A 12,165-nucleotide genomic window follows, 5' to 3' on the forward strand; every position below is an offset into this window, starting at 1 on the left:
TCAACCGGGACAATTGGTTTCTCAGTAGAAGCTATTGCAATAATGGCTACCTCAATTTTACTCAAACTTCTCTGGGAGCATCAGGTGACCAATGAAGCCGCCTACGGGTATTCTTCAACATAAATGCGTAAAACTACGTCACAATGCTGTAGACACCTTAATCTGGTTGATAGGGACGCATCGGAACGCATGGCTTTCAAAAGATGAGTCACTTCCGGATTGGATTTTTCTCAGGCTTTCGCCTGTAACATCAGTTCTGTTATACTCAGACAATATTTTTACAGTTTTGGAAACTTTAGAGTGTTTTCTATCCTAAGCTGTCAATTATATGCTTATTCTAGCATCTTGTCCTGACAAAATATCCCGTTTAATTTGGGAACGTTATTTTTCCAAAAATGAAAATACTGCCCCCTAGTACCAACAGGTTAACCAACAGTGCAGTTCAAGAAGAGTTAAGAAAATATTTACGAAATAAACTAAAGTAACACAATAAAATAACAATAATGAGGCTGTATACAGGGGGGGTACTGAGTCAATGTGCAGGGGAACAGGTTAGTCAAGGTAATTTGTACATGTACGTAGGGGTAAAGTTACTGTGCATAGATAAACAGCGAGTGGCAGCAGTGTAAAAATAAGGTGGGTGTCAATGTATTAATTCTTCAACAGTTTTAAGGCTTGATGGTAGAAGCGGTTGAGCAGTTTGGTCCGCTTGCCGTGCGGTTGCAGAGAGAACAATCTATGACTTGGGTGACTGGAGTCCTTGACAATTTTTGGGACTTTCCTCTGACACTGCCAGGTATATAGGTCCTGAATGGCAGGACGCTTGGCCCCAGTGATGTACTGGGACTTACGCACTACCGTCCTGTAGCGCTTTTAGGTCAGATGCCGAGCAGTTGCCATACCAGGCGGTGATGCAACTGGTCAGGAAGCTCTCGATGGTGCAGCTGTAGAACCTTTTGAGGATCTGCTGACTCATGCCAAATCTTTTCCGTCTTCTGAGGGGGAAAATATGTTGTCGTGCCATCTTCATGACTGTATTGGTGTGTTTGGACCATGATAGTTTGTTGTTGATGTGGACACCAAGGAACTTTAAACTCTCGACCTGCTCCACTACAGGCCCGTCGATGTTAATGGGGGTCTGTTTCGGCCAGCTTTTTCCTTTAGTCCACGATCAGCTCCTTTTTGTTTTGCTCACATTGGAGGGAGAGGTTGTTGTCCTGGCACCATAATGCCAGGTCTCTGACCTCCCTATAGGTTTTCTCATCGTTGTCGGTCATCAGCAAACTTAATGATGGTGTTGGAGTCGTGTTTGGCCACGCAGTCGTGGGTGAACATGGAGTACAGTAGCGGACCAAGCACACACCCCTGAGGGGACCCCGTGTTGAGGATCAGCGTGCCAGACGTGTTGTTGCCAACCCTTACCACCTAGGAGCGGCCTGTCAGGAAGTCCAGGATCCAGTTGCAGAGGGAGGTGTTTATTACCAGGGTCCTTAGCTTTGTGGGTTCTATGGTGTTGAACTCTGAGCTATAGTCAACAGCATTCTCATATCGGTGTGTTCCTTTTCTCCAGGTGGGAAAGGGCAGTGTGGAGTGCAATTGAGATTGCGTCACCTGTGGATCTGTTGGGGTGGTATGCAAATTGTAGTGGGTTTAGGGTATCTGGGATGATGCTGTTGATGTGAGACACGGCAAGCTTTTCAAAGCACTTCATGGCTACCGACTTGAGTACGACAGGGCGGTAGTCATTTAGGCAGTTTACCTTTGCTTCCTTGGGCACAGGGACTATGGCGGTATGCTTGAAACATGTCGGTATTACACACTCCGTCAGGAAGAGGTTGAAATGTCATTGAAGACACTTGCCAGTTAGTCTGTGCATGCTTTGAGTACACGTCCTGGTAATTTGTGAATGTTGACCTGTTTTAGAGGTCTTGCTCACATCGGCGAACGTTATCACACAGTCATCCAGAACAGCTGTGGCTCTCATACATGCTTCAGTGTTGCTTACCTCAAAGTGTGCATAAAAGGCATTGAGCTCCTCTGGTAGGCTCGTGTCACTGGGCAGATCGCGGCTGTGTTTCCCTTTATAGGCCGTAATATTTTTAAAGCCCTGCCACATCCGACGAGCGTCCGATGGTGTAGGAGGATTCAATCTTAATCCTGTGTTGATGCTTTGCCTGTTTGATGGTTCTTCTGAGGGCTTAGCAGGATTTCTTATGCGTCCAGATTAGTGTCCCGCTCCTTGAAAGCGGCAGCTCTAGTCTTTAGCTCGATGCGGATGTTGCCTGTAATCCATGGCTTCTGGTTGGGATATGGATGTACGGCCTCTGGGGACAACGTCGTTGACGCACTTATTAACAAACCCGACGACTGAGATGGTATACTTTTCAATGCCATTGGATGAATCCCGGAACATATTCGAGTCTGTGCTAGCAAAACAGTCCTGTAGTGTAGCATCCCCGTCATCTGACCACTTCCGTATTGAGCTAGTCACTGGTACTTAGTCTTTTCTTGTAAGCAGGAATCGGGAGGATAGAATTATGGTCAGATTTGACAAATGGAGGGAGAACTTTGTATGTGTCACTTTTCTTTCTTTAGTTTTTTTTAAACCTTTTTATTTAACTGGACAAGTCTGTGGTCTTTGTAGTAAAGGTAGGCTTTTTAAAAAAAATTATCCCCCATCCCTCTGGTTGCTCATGTACATGCTGGTAGAAATGAGGTAAAACGGATTCAAGATGGCCTGCATTAGTCACCGGTCACTAGGAGTTCTGCTCCTGGATGAGCATTTTCTTGTTTGCTTATGGTGTTATATAGCTGGTTGAGTGTGGTCTTAGCTCCAGCATCGGTTTGTGGTGGAAAATAGACGGCTGCGAATAATATAGATGCGAACTATGTTGGTATATAGTGTGGTCTACATCTTATCATAAGGTACTCACAATAGTGAGTATGCAAAAAAGTATGCACAATATATCGGAGGGGAGGATATCGGAATCTGACTATATTAGCTAAAAATGCCAACATCTGCAGCGCCCCGATGTCTAGTTTAACGCTGATGTGCATACTTATGAGGTAATGACGCTATGAAAAACACAGCGTTACACAGAACAAAAGCAGAAAAATACTAAGCGCACTTCCACTTCCAACAACTAAACAAGTTTAAGCCGAGCAGTACTTGAAAGAGTAAGAAAATTTCAGCGAGACAACTCAAAGGCGAAATCCATTATACCCAAGATAATGGAATTCATTGCCCTTGACAATCAACCGTTCCCTGTTGTGGATGGTGTTGGTTTCTGCCAACTGGTCAAGTCCCGGTACACACTATTTTTCAGATGTTGCCCTGCCGGAGTTGCCCAGTATTGTTGAAATGCACATCTATGAGCTACTTGCTGTGGGTGTCGCTGACATTTGGACCAGCGACGTCAGCCCCATGATCATGCTGAGTCTGATGTCGTCGTCAAGTGGGTCGACGAGGATTTCGTACTGAGGAATTGCATGCTCAAGTATGTGCTGGTTCTCATACCGCTGCTGCCATTTCAATGACGTTTGAGAACGTTTGGACCTTGGAAACATGAACACACTCCTAGTGCCATTCGAACAGCTGACTCGAGAAAAAAGCAAATCAACTGCGTCTGCAGCAGACTTGATACCCTCTGTCATGGCATTGAAACGCCTGCTCAACAAAACTGCCGACACAAACCGTGGGGTTAATTTACAAAAGTACTCAAGGCTGTGAACAAGTGATTCGGGGGCATTCTCTCTGAGCCTCTACTGTGTCACCACCATGCTCGACGCTAGGTACAAGGACCGCTACGTCGATGCAGACAAACTGGGTTTACGTGAAACGTTACATACACAGCTGGACAAGATGGAAACGGACAGTGCGCACCGAGGAAGAAGGGCGACAGACAGCTGAAACTAAACTGCTTGACATGTATGATGAAAGCCTGGTTGAGAATGAAATGACTGAACAACAAAACAGCACAGCAAGTAAGTGAAAGAAATAGGTTTTAATTATGTTTTACTCGTTGTTTAGGTTCTAATTCTCAAAGAAAAAACTCAACGGACACTATGAAAGCGCAAACCAAGTTTATTCTTCCCAGTGGAGTCTCCACCTCACATCTGACCAACCATTTTATCTTTACTGCTAGGCAGGAAACTAAGTGATAAGGCCACAAACCTTTCTTTCTCTCTTAACATGACCTGACCTCAACCTCCATCACTAATCCACGGCTCTCTCCCCTTTCAATGGCTGCTACGTGATCGTTTTCCCTGCACTCAAAACATTCCAAGCTTAATTGCACACACTATACCTTCCTCATACAGATAACCATTTTAACTTCTGGTGGAGACCCACTAAACCTAAGCATTCAATATTTCAATAGGATACCTGATCAGAATCCATCATGGTAATGGGGAACAACAGTTGTCAGCTGTGCTAACATAATTGCAATAAGGTTTTCTAATGATCAATTAGCCTTTTTAAAATGAAAAACTTTGATTAGCTAACACAACGTGCCATTGGATCACAGAGTGACGGTTGCTGATAATGGACCTCTGTTCTCCTATGTAGATATTAAAAATGTTTAAAATGTATCTGCCGTTTCCAGCTACAATAGTCATTTTCAAAGTTAACTATGTATTTCTGATCAATTTGATATTTTAATGGCCAAAAAATGTGCTTTCTTTCAAAAACGAGGACATTTCTAAGTGACACTACCATTTTAAAAGTTCGGGGTATCTTCATTTTTGGGGGGGAGATGCAATGGATCTTTGGGATCATTCGATATTCCCTTTTATTGTTCAGTGAAATCATCCCATTTGAGGAGTCAACTCATTTAATTAAAGTTCTATTTTAACTAGTTTATTTCTATTGGAAGGATTTAATCATTTGCAGTTATGTCTACTTATAAGGTAAGGTAAAGGGTTTATGTTTCGGTCTCCATATGTTATGGTAAATATATCCAATGCAAAAAAAAACATTTACAATTTAAAAGGGTATTAATGTGTATGTATTTTGTTTAATTCTCTCTGAATATTCCCCGAAATGTGCAACCCTAGTTAGACCTGGGTCTAAGCTTTTGATGTTTGTTGTTAGCCCTAGTTTTGCTTAGCCCCATTCTATTTTTAAATACACAACATTCAACAACAACATTCAACGTGTTATATAGTAGTGGTTGAATATGAGTACCCACTAGGCAGTGTAGCCTAGTGGGTTAGAGCGTTGGACTAGTAACCGGAAGGTTGCAAGTTCAAATCCCTGAGCCGACAAGGTTCAAATCTGTCGTTCTGTCCCTGAACAGGCAGTTAACCCACTGTTCCTAGGCTGTCATTGAAAATAAGAATTTGTTCTTAAACTGACTTGCCTAGTTAAATAAAGGTAAAATAAAATTAAAATAAATAAATACATTTGTGTACTGGTGTTCAGTTCTGTATTTCATCACTAGGTGGAGGAGACATTGACCACATCACACCTTCAGTACTAACCTGTATGGTCTACCACTCTCTCTCATGAGCACCTACCAGCGAAAGAGATTTTTTTTCCCCCCCTAATTCTTTTCCATGCCCTATATGAACTTTTCCATTCCCTTTCTGAAGAAGGCCATTGAAGGCGGAAACGTTAATCTTTTAAACTTGTCTTAATAAAACTATTTTTATTAGTGAGCGAGCGTTGCGCTTTTCCCTGTCCAATGACAGTGATCAGAGCCAGAAATATCACTCAGGACATCACATTATCTTACAAGATGATGGTTGTCATTTATTCAATGCTTAAAAGAAGTTGTAAGATTTAATGCGTCCTGTTTTGTTGTCCCTCAACAGCAACGTAATCCAGAGGTACGGCACGTCGACCTGGACATTTTATAACACTACGACTCTACTCTAAGTTGTGCTACACCAAGAAGGAACTCGGGAGAAGAGCCAAGCCGACCTCTGCACTCTGCCACCAATCTCCCTCCCATCCTCTCCAACCAACTCATCAAGAAGTCTTACTGTAGAATAGTCCTGCATCACATAAGCACGAGGCACAGGTGCTGGGACAGTGATTTTATTTTTTCCATGCCTTTCTATGTTGATTTAACCATGCTGTTGTGAGGGTTTGACCGGAAACGGAGATATCGAAGACCCAAGGCATACCAGGTGTGGCAGTGACGACTGAGCTCTCAGCATTGTCTTGAAGTTGGACGTGGTCATAGTGCGTTGTCACTCTCAGGCAGTGGATGTACTGCCTTTGAATATAGTTTTCGTTCATAGACTTTTGTTCATGTTTCTGCGTGAAGTAAAACAATTCCGTAAAAAAATAATTACATTTACATTTAAGTCATTTAGCAGACGCTCTTATCCAGAGCGACTTACAAATTGGTGCATTCACCTTATGACATCCAGTGGAACAGCCACTTTACAATAGTGCATCTAAATCTTTTAAGGGGGGGGTGAGAAGGATTACTTTATCCTATCCTAGGTATTCCTTAAAGAGGTGGGGTTTCAGGTGTCTCCGGAAGGTGGTGATTGACTCCGCTGTCCTGGCGTCGTGAGGGAGTGTGTTCCACCATTGGGGAGCCAGAGCAGCGAACAGTTTTGACTGGGCTGGGCGGGAACTGTACTTCCTCAGTGGTACGGAGGCGAGCAGGCCAGAGGTGGATGAACGCAGTGCCCTTGTTTGGGTGTAGGGCCTGATCAGAGCCTGGAGGTACTGAGGTGCCGTTCCCCTCACAGCTCCGTAGGCAAGCACCATGGTCTTGTAGCGGATGCGAGCTTCAACTGGAAGCCAGTGGAGAGAGCGGAGGAGCGGGGTGACGTGAGAGAACTTGGGAAGGTTGAACACCAGGCGGGCGCGGCGTTCTGGATGAGTTGTAGGGGTTTAATGGCACAGGCAGGGAGCCCAGCCAACAGCGAGTTGCAGTAATCCAGACGGGAGATGACAAGTGCCTGGATTAGGACCTGCGCCGCTTCCTGTGTGAGGCAGGGTCGTACTCTGCGGATGTTGTAGAGCATGAACCTACAGGAACGGGCCACCGCCTTGATGTTAGTTGAGAACGACAGGGTGTTGTCCAGGATCACGCCAAGGTTCTTAGCGCTCTGGGAGGAGGACACAATGGAGTTGTCAACCGTGATGGCGAGATCATGGAACGGGCAGTCCTTCCCCGGGAGGAAGAGCAGCTCCGTCTTGCCGAGGTTCAGCTTGAGGTGGTGATCCGTCATCCACACTGATATGTCTGCCAGACATGCAGAGATGCGATTCGCCACCTGGTCATCAGAAGGGGGAAAGGAGAAGATAATAAAGATAAAGAGAATAATGTCTTTGAACTATTCAGAGTCAAACTGACCAGTATCACTAAGCAGTTATACATAAAGCTTATGAATCTACATAGAACCACACTCTCGCTGCAACAATTCCCTTATGAATGCAAATAATTATACAAGTACACTTAACAAAAGGAGCATGGAAGAGTTTTCTTGAGTATAAGTTTGAAGTAATGTAGAGTGTATATATTTTTTCTCCTTTATATTTTGAGGGGGGGAGTACCTATGCACACTGCAAAGCTGGCATCTCACCAGTTCATTGATTGACATTTTGAATTAATGTTCTAAGAATTGTGATTTTATATGTTAGAGTGAGCTGACTGATCTTGTCAGTCGTTTGCTGTCTCAACGGGCTTGTCAGCAAACAACAGATTTGTATGTTTTTTGCTCCAAAGATGAAGTGGTGCTCGAACACCCAGTCCGAGCGAACGTCCCCTCCTTTACCAGTGTAAATAATAGTGGGCTGGAGGTAGGCGTTTTTGTTTCAGCCTTTTGTGACCTAATACAACTCTGTTTTACCGTGGACAGTTCGGTGTAAAAACTAAGACGAGGACAAATGATACGTAATATTAATGCTCTGACTATCCACTAAAGATGGTTTGTTCAGCCATTGTCCCAACTTTGACCCTTCCAGCTTGATAATTCTGCTCCAGCCTGGGGTGTAATTCAGTGAGGTGAAACATTCACAACATTGCAGTTAAAAATGTCAGGAATAGAGCTGACATGATTTCTATTCATTATGACATAGCTGTGCTATGAAATTTATTTCTGTCTGAAAGTTCTGTAAAATGTCACCCTCCTGAACATACTTGTTGCATTCAGCGACTGCTTTTTAAAAAAAAATCTGTGCTCATGTCTGTGTTTGTAACAGACCGTCTGGCCAATATACAGCAGGTTGCAGGGACACTGCTGTAAGCATATACCCCAATGGTGAATACATACTTGGCTTTCTTTAGAAGTGGCCTGGAGTTGTTTCTGAATTGTCGGGTGTGTGTATGCAGTTGAAGTCGGAAGTTTACATATACAGCCATGGCCAAAAGTTTTGCGAATGACACATTCATTTTCACAGTCTGCTCCCTCAGTTTGTATGATAGCAATTTGCATATACTCCAGAGTGTTATGAAGAGTGATCAGATGAATTGCAATGAATTGTGAAGTCCCTCTTTGCCATGCAAATGAACTGAACCCCCAAAAAACATTTCCACTGCATTTCAGCCCTGCCACAAAAGGACCAGCTGACATGTCAGTGATTCTCTCGTTAACACAGGTGTGAGTGTTGACGAGGACAAGGCAGGAGATCACTCTGTCATGCTGATAGAGTTTGAATAACAGACTGGAAGCTTCAAAAGGAGGGTGGTGCTTGGAATCATTGTTCTTCCTCGGTCAACCATGGTTACCTGCAAGGAAACACGTGCCGTCATTGTTTTGTACAAAAAGGCTTCACAGGCAAGGATATTGCTGCCAGTAAGATTGTACCTAAATCAACCATTTATCGGATCATCAAGAACTTCAAGGAGAGCGGTTCAATTGTTGTGAAGAAGGCTCCAGGGCACCCAAGAAAGTCCAGCAAGCGCCTCGACTGTCTCCTAAAGTTGATTCAGCTGCGGGATCGGGGCACCACCAGCACAGAGCTTGCTCAGGAATGGCAGCAGGCAGGTGTGAGTGCATCTGCACGCACAGTGAAGCAAAGACTTTTGTAGGATGGTCAAGAAGGGCAGCAAAGAAGCCACTTCTCTCCAGGAAAAACATCAGGGATAGAATGATATTCTGCAAATGGTACAGGAATTGGACTGCTGAGGACTGGGGTAAAATCATTTTCTCTGATGAATCCCCTTTTCAATTGTTTGGGGCATCCAGGAAAAAAGCTTGTCCAGAAAAGACAAGGTGAGCGCTACCATCAGTCCTGTGTCATGCCAACAGTAAAGCATCCTGTGACCATTCATGTGTGCGGTTGCTCACAATTTTGACTAAGAATACAGCCATGAATAAAGAATGGTACAAACACATCCTCCGAGAGCAGTTTCTCCCAACAATCCAGGAACAGTTTGGTGACGAACTGTATGATGGAGCAACTTGCTATAAGGCAAAAGTAATAACTAAGTGGCCCGGGGAACAAAACATCGATATTTTGGGTCCATGGCCAGGAAACTCCCCAGACCTTAATCCCATTGAAGTTGTGGTCAATCCTCAAGTGGTGGGTGGACAAACAAAACCCCACAAATTTGGACAAACAAAACCCCACAAATTTGGACAAACTCCAAGCATTTATTATGCAAGAATGGGCTGCCATCAGTCAGGATGTGGCCCAGAAGTTAATTGACAGCATTCCAGGGCAGATTGCAGAGGTCTTGAAAAAGAAGGGTCAACACTGCAAATATTGACTCTTGCATCAACTTCATGTAATTGTCAATAAAAGCATTTGACACTTATGAAATACTTGTTACTATGGAATACTGAGGTATAATTACATCTGACAAAAATATCTAAAGACACTGAAGCAGCAAACTTTGTGGAAGTTAATATTTGTGTCGTTCTCAACTTTTGTCCACGACTGTACTTTGGTTGGCGTCATTAAAACTAGTTTTTCAACCACTCCCACAAATTTCTTGTTAACAAACTGTCGTTTTTGCAAGTCGGTTAGGACATCTACTTTGCATGACAAGTAATTTTTCAAACAATTGTTTTGTCAGATCATTTCACTTATAATTCACTGTATCACAATTCCAGTGGGCCAGACGTTTACATACACTAAATTGACTGCCTTTTTTAAACAGCTTGGAAGATTCCAGAAAAGTATGTCATGGCTTTAGAAGCTTCTGATAGGCTAATTGACATAATTTGAGTCAATTGGAGGTTTACCTGTGGATGTATTTCAAGGCCTACCTTCAAACTCAGTGCCTCTTTGCTTGACATCATGGGAAAATCAAAAGAAATCAGCCAAGAGTTTCTAAACGCCTGAAGGTACCACATTCATCTCTACAAACAATAGTATGCAAGTATAAACACCATGGGACAACACAGCTGTCATAACGCTCAGGAAGGAGATGTGTTCTGTCTCCTAGACATTAACGTACTTTGGTGCGGAAAGTGCAAATCAATCCCAGAAGAACAGAAAAGGACTTTGTGAAGATGCTGGAGGAAACGGGTACTAAAGTATCTATATCCACAGTAGAATGAGTCCAATATCGACAAACTGAAAGGCCGCTCAGCAAGGAAGAAGCCACTGCTCCAAAACCGCCATAAAATAGCCAGACTATGGTTTGCAACTGTACATGGGGACAAAGATCATACTTTTTGGAGAAATGTCCTCTGGTCTGATGAAACAAAAATAGAACTGTTTGGCCATAATGACCATTGTTATGTTTGGAGGAAAAGGGGGATGCTTGCAAGCCGAAGAACACCATCCCAACCGTGAAGCATGGTAGTGGCGGCAGCATGTTGTGGGGGTGCTTTGCCGCAGGATGGACTGGTGCACTTCACAATACAGATGGCATCATGAGGGAGGGAAGTTGTGGATCTATTGAAGCAACATCTCAAGACATCAGTAAGCAAGTTAAAGCTTGGTCGCAAATGGGTTTTCCAAATGGACAATGACCCCAAGCATACTTCCAAAGTTGTGGCAAAATGGCTTAAGGACAACTAAGTCAAGTTATTGGAGTGGCCATCACAAAGCCCTGACCTCATTTCCATAAATATTTTGTGGGCAGAAAAACTATAGAAGCATGTACTAGGAAGGAGGCCTACAGACCTGACTCAGTTACACCAGCTCTGTCAGGAGTAATGGGCCAAAATTCACCCAACTTATTGTGGGAAGCTTGTGGAAAGCTACCTGAAACATTTGACCCAAGTTAAATTATTTAAAGGCAATTGCTACCAAATACTAATTCAGTGTATGTAAACTGCTGACCCACTGGGAATGTGATGAAAGAAATAAAAGCTGAAATAAATCATTTTCTCTACTATTATTCTGACATTTCACATTCATAAAATAAAGTTGTGATGCTAACTGACCTAAAATGGGGACATTTTTTACTAGGATTAAATGTCAGGGATTGTGAAAACTGAGTTTAAATGTATTTGGCTAAGGTGTATGTAAACTTCCGACTTCAACTGTGTGTGTGTGTGTATCTGTTGATTATGTAAGATTTATCTTTGGTTATGGAATAACTGCTGAAGGACTTCAAATAAATACATTTATGAACATGTATCTTTGTTGTTGGCATTTCCCTACGCTTCAATTTATCTGCCAACTAATTTAAATTATCTGAAAAGTATGTCATGCAGATTGGTGTTCATTGGCTATGTGCGCATCTTCATTGCCTTTGGATGAATGTGGGCAATTGGACTTTGCAGTTATCGGAATGAGGCTCTGGAAACGATAAGAAAAATCAGTGGCCTATATGGTGACGTCAATAAACAGTCATATTCAACCAGGCATTAACCAACCATTGAGAAACATCGCTCAGCATCGCGGCAGGACCAAGTAGGCTTCTCCGACGGAGAAACAATTGACAACTATGGCACATCAGAAAATGCTGAACAAGGACAACGACATTCAATGTTTTTTGTTATTGAATGTCGTGTAACATGTTTAAACAGGCTTTGAGAGTGGGCGCGCATCAACGTCATGCCATTCCCAAGTCCGTTGTGCTTCTGCCCATCTTGTCATTGTCGTGTCTCCTTTTCTCCCTTAATAATAGGTAATATAATGCGTTTTTAATGTGGGATTAACAGTGCCTATACAACAGCATGATTACATATGTATTGTATTGCAAACCTGTAGGAAATAATCAAAGGCGCACACTCTTGAGATAATCAACTGTTATCAACATATGCGTAGGCCTATAGCAACGCCACCAACAAACTGTT

The sequence above is a fragment of the Oncorhynchus keta genome, chromosome 5, assembly GCF_023373465.1.
Source record: "Oncorhynchus keta strain PuntledgeMale-10-30-2019 chromosome 5, Oket_V2, whole genome shotgun sequence".
Taxonomy (NCBI): Eukaryota; Metazoa; Chordata; class Actinopteri; order Salmoniformes; family Salmonidae; genus Oncorhynchus; species Oncorhynchus keta.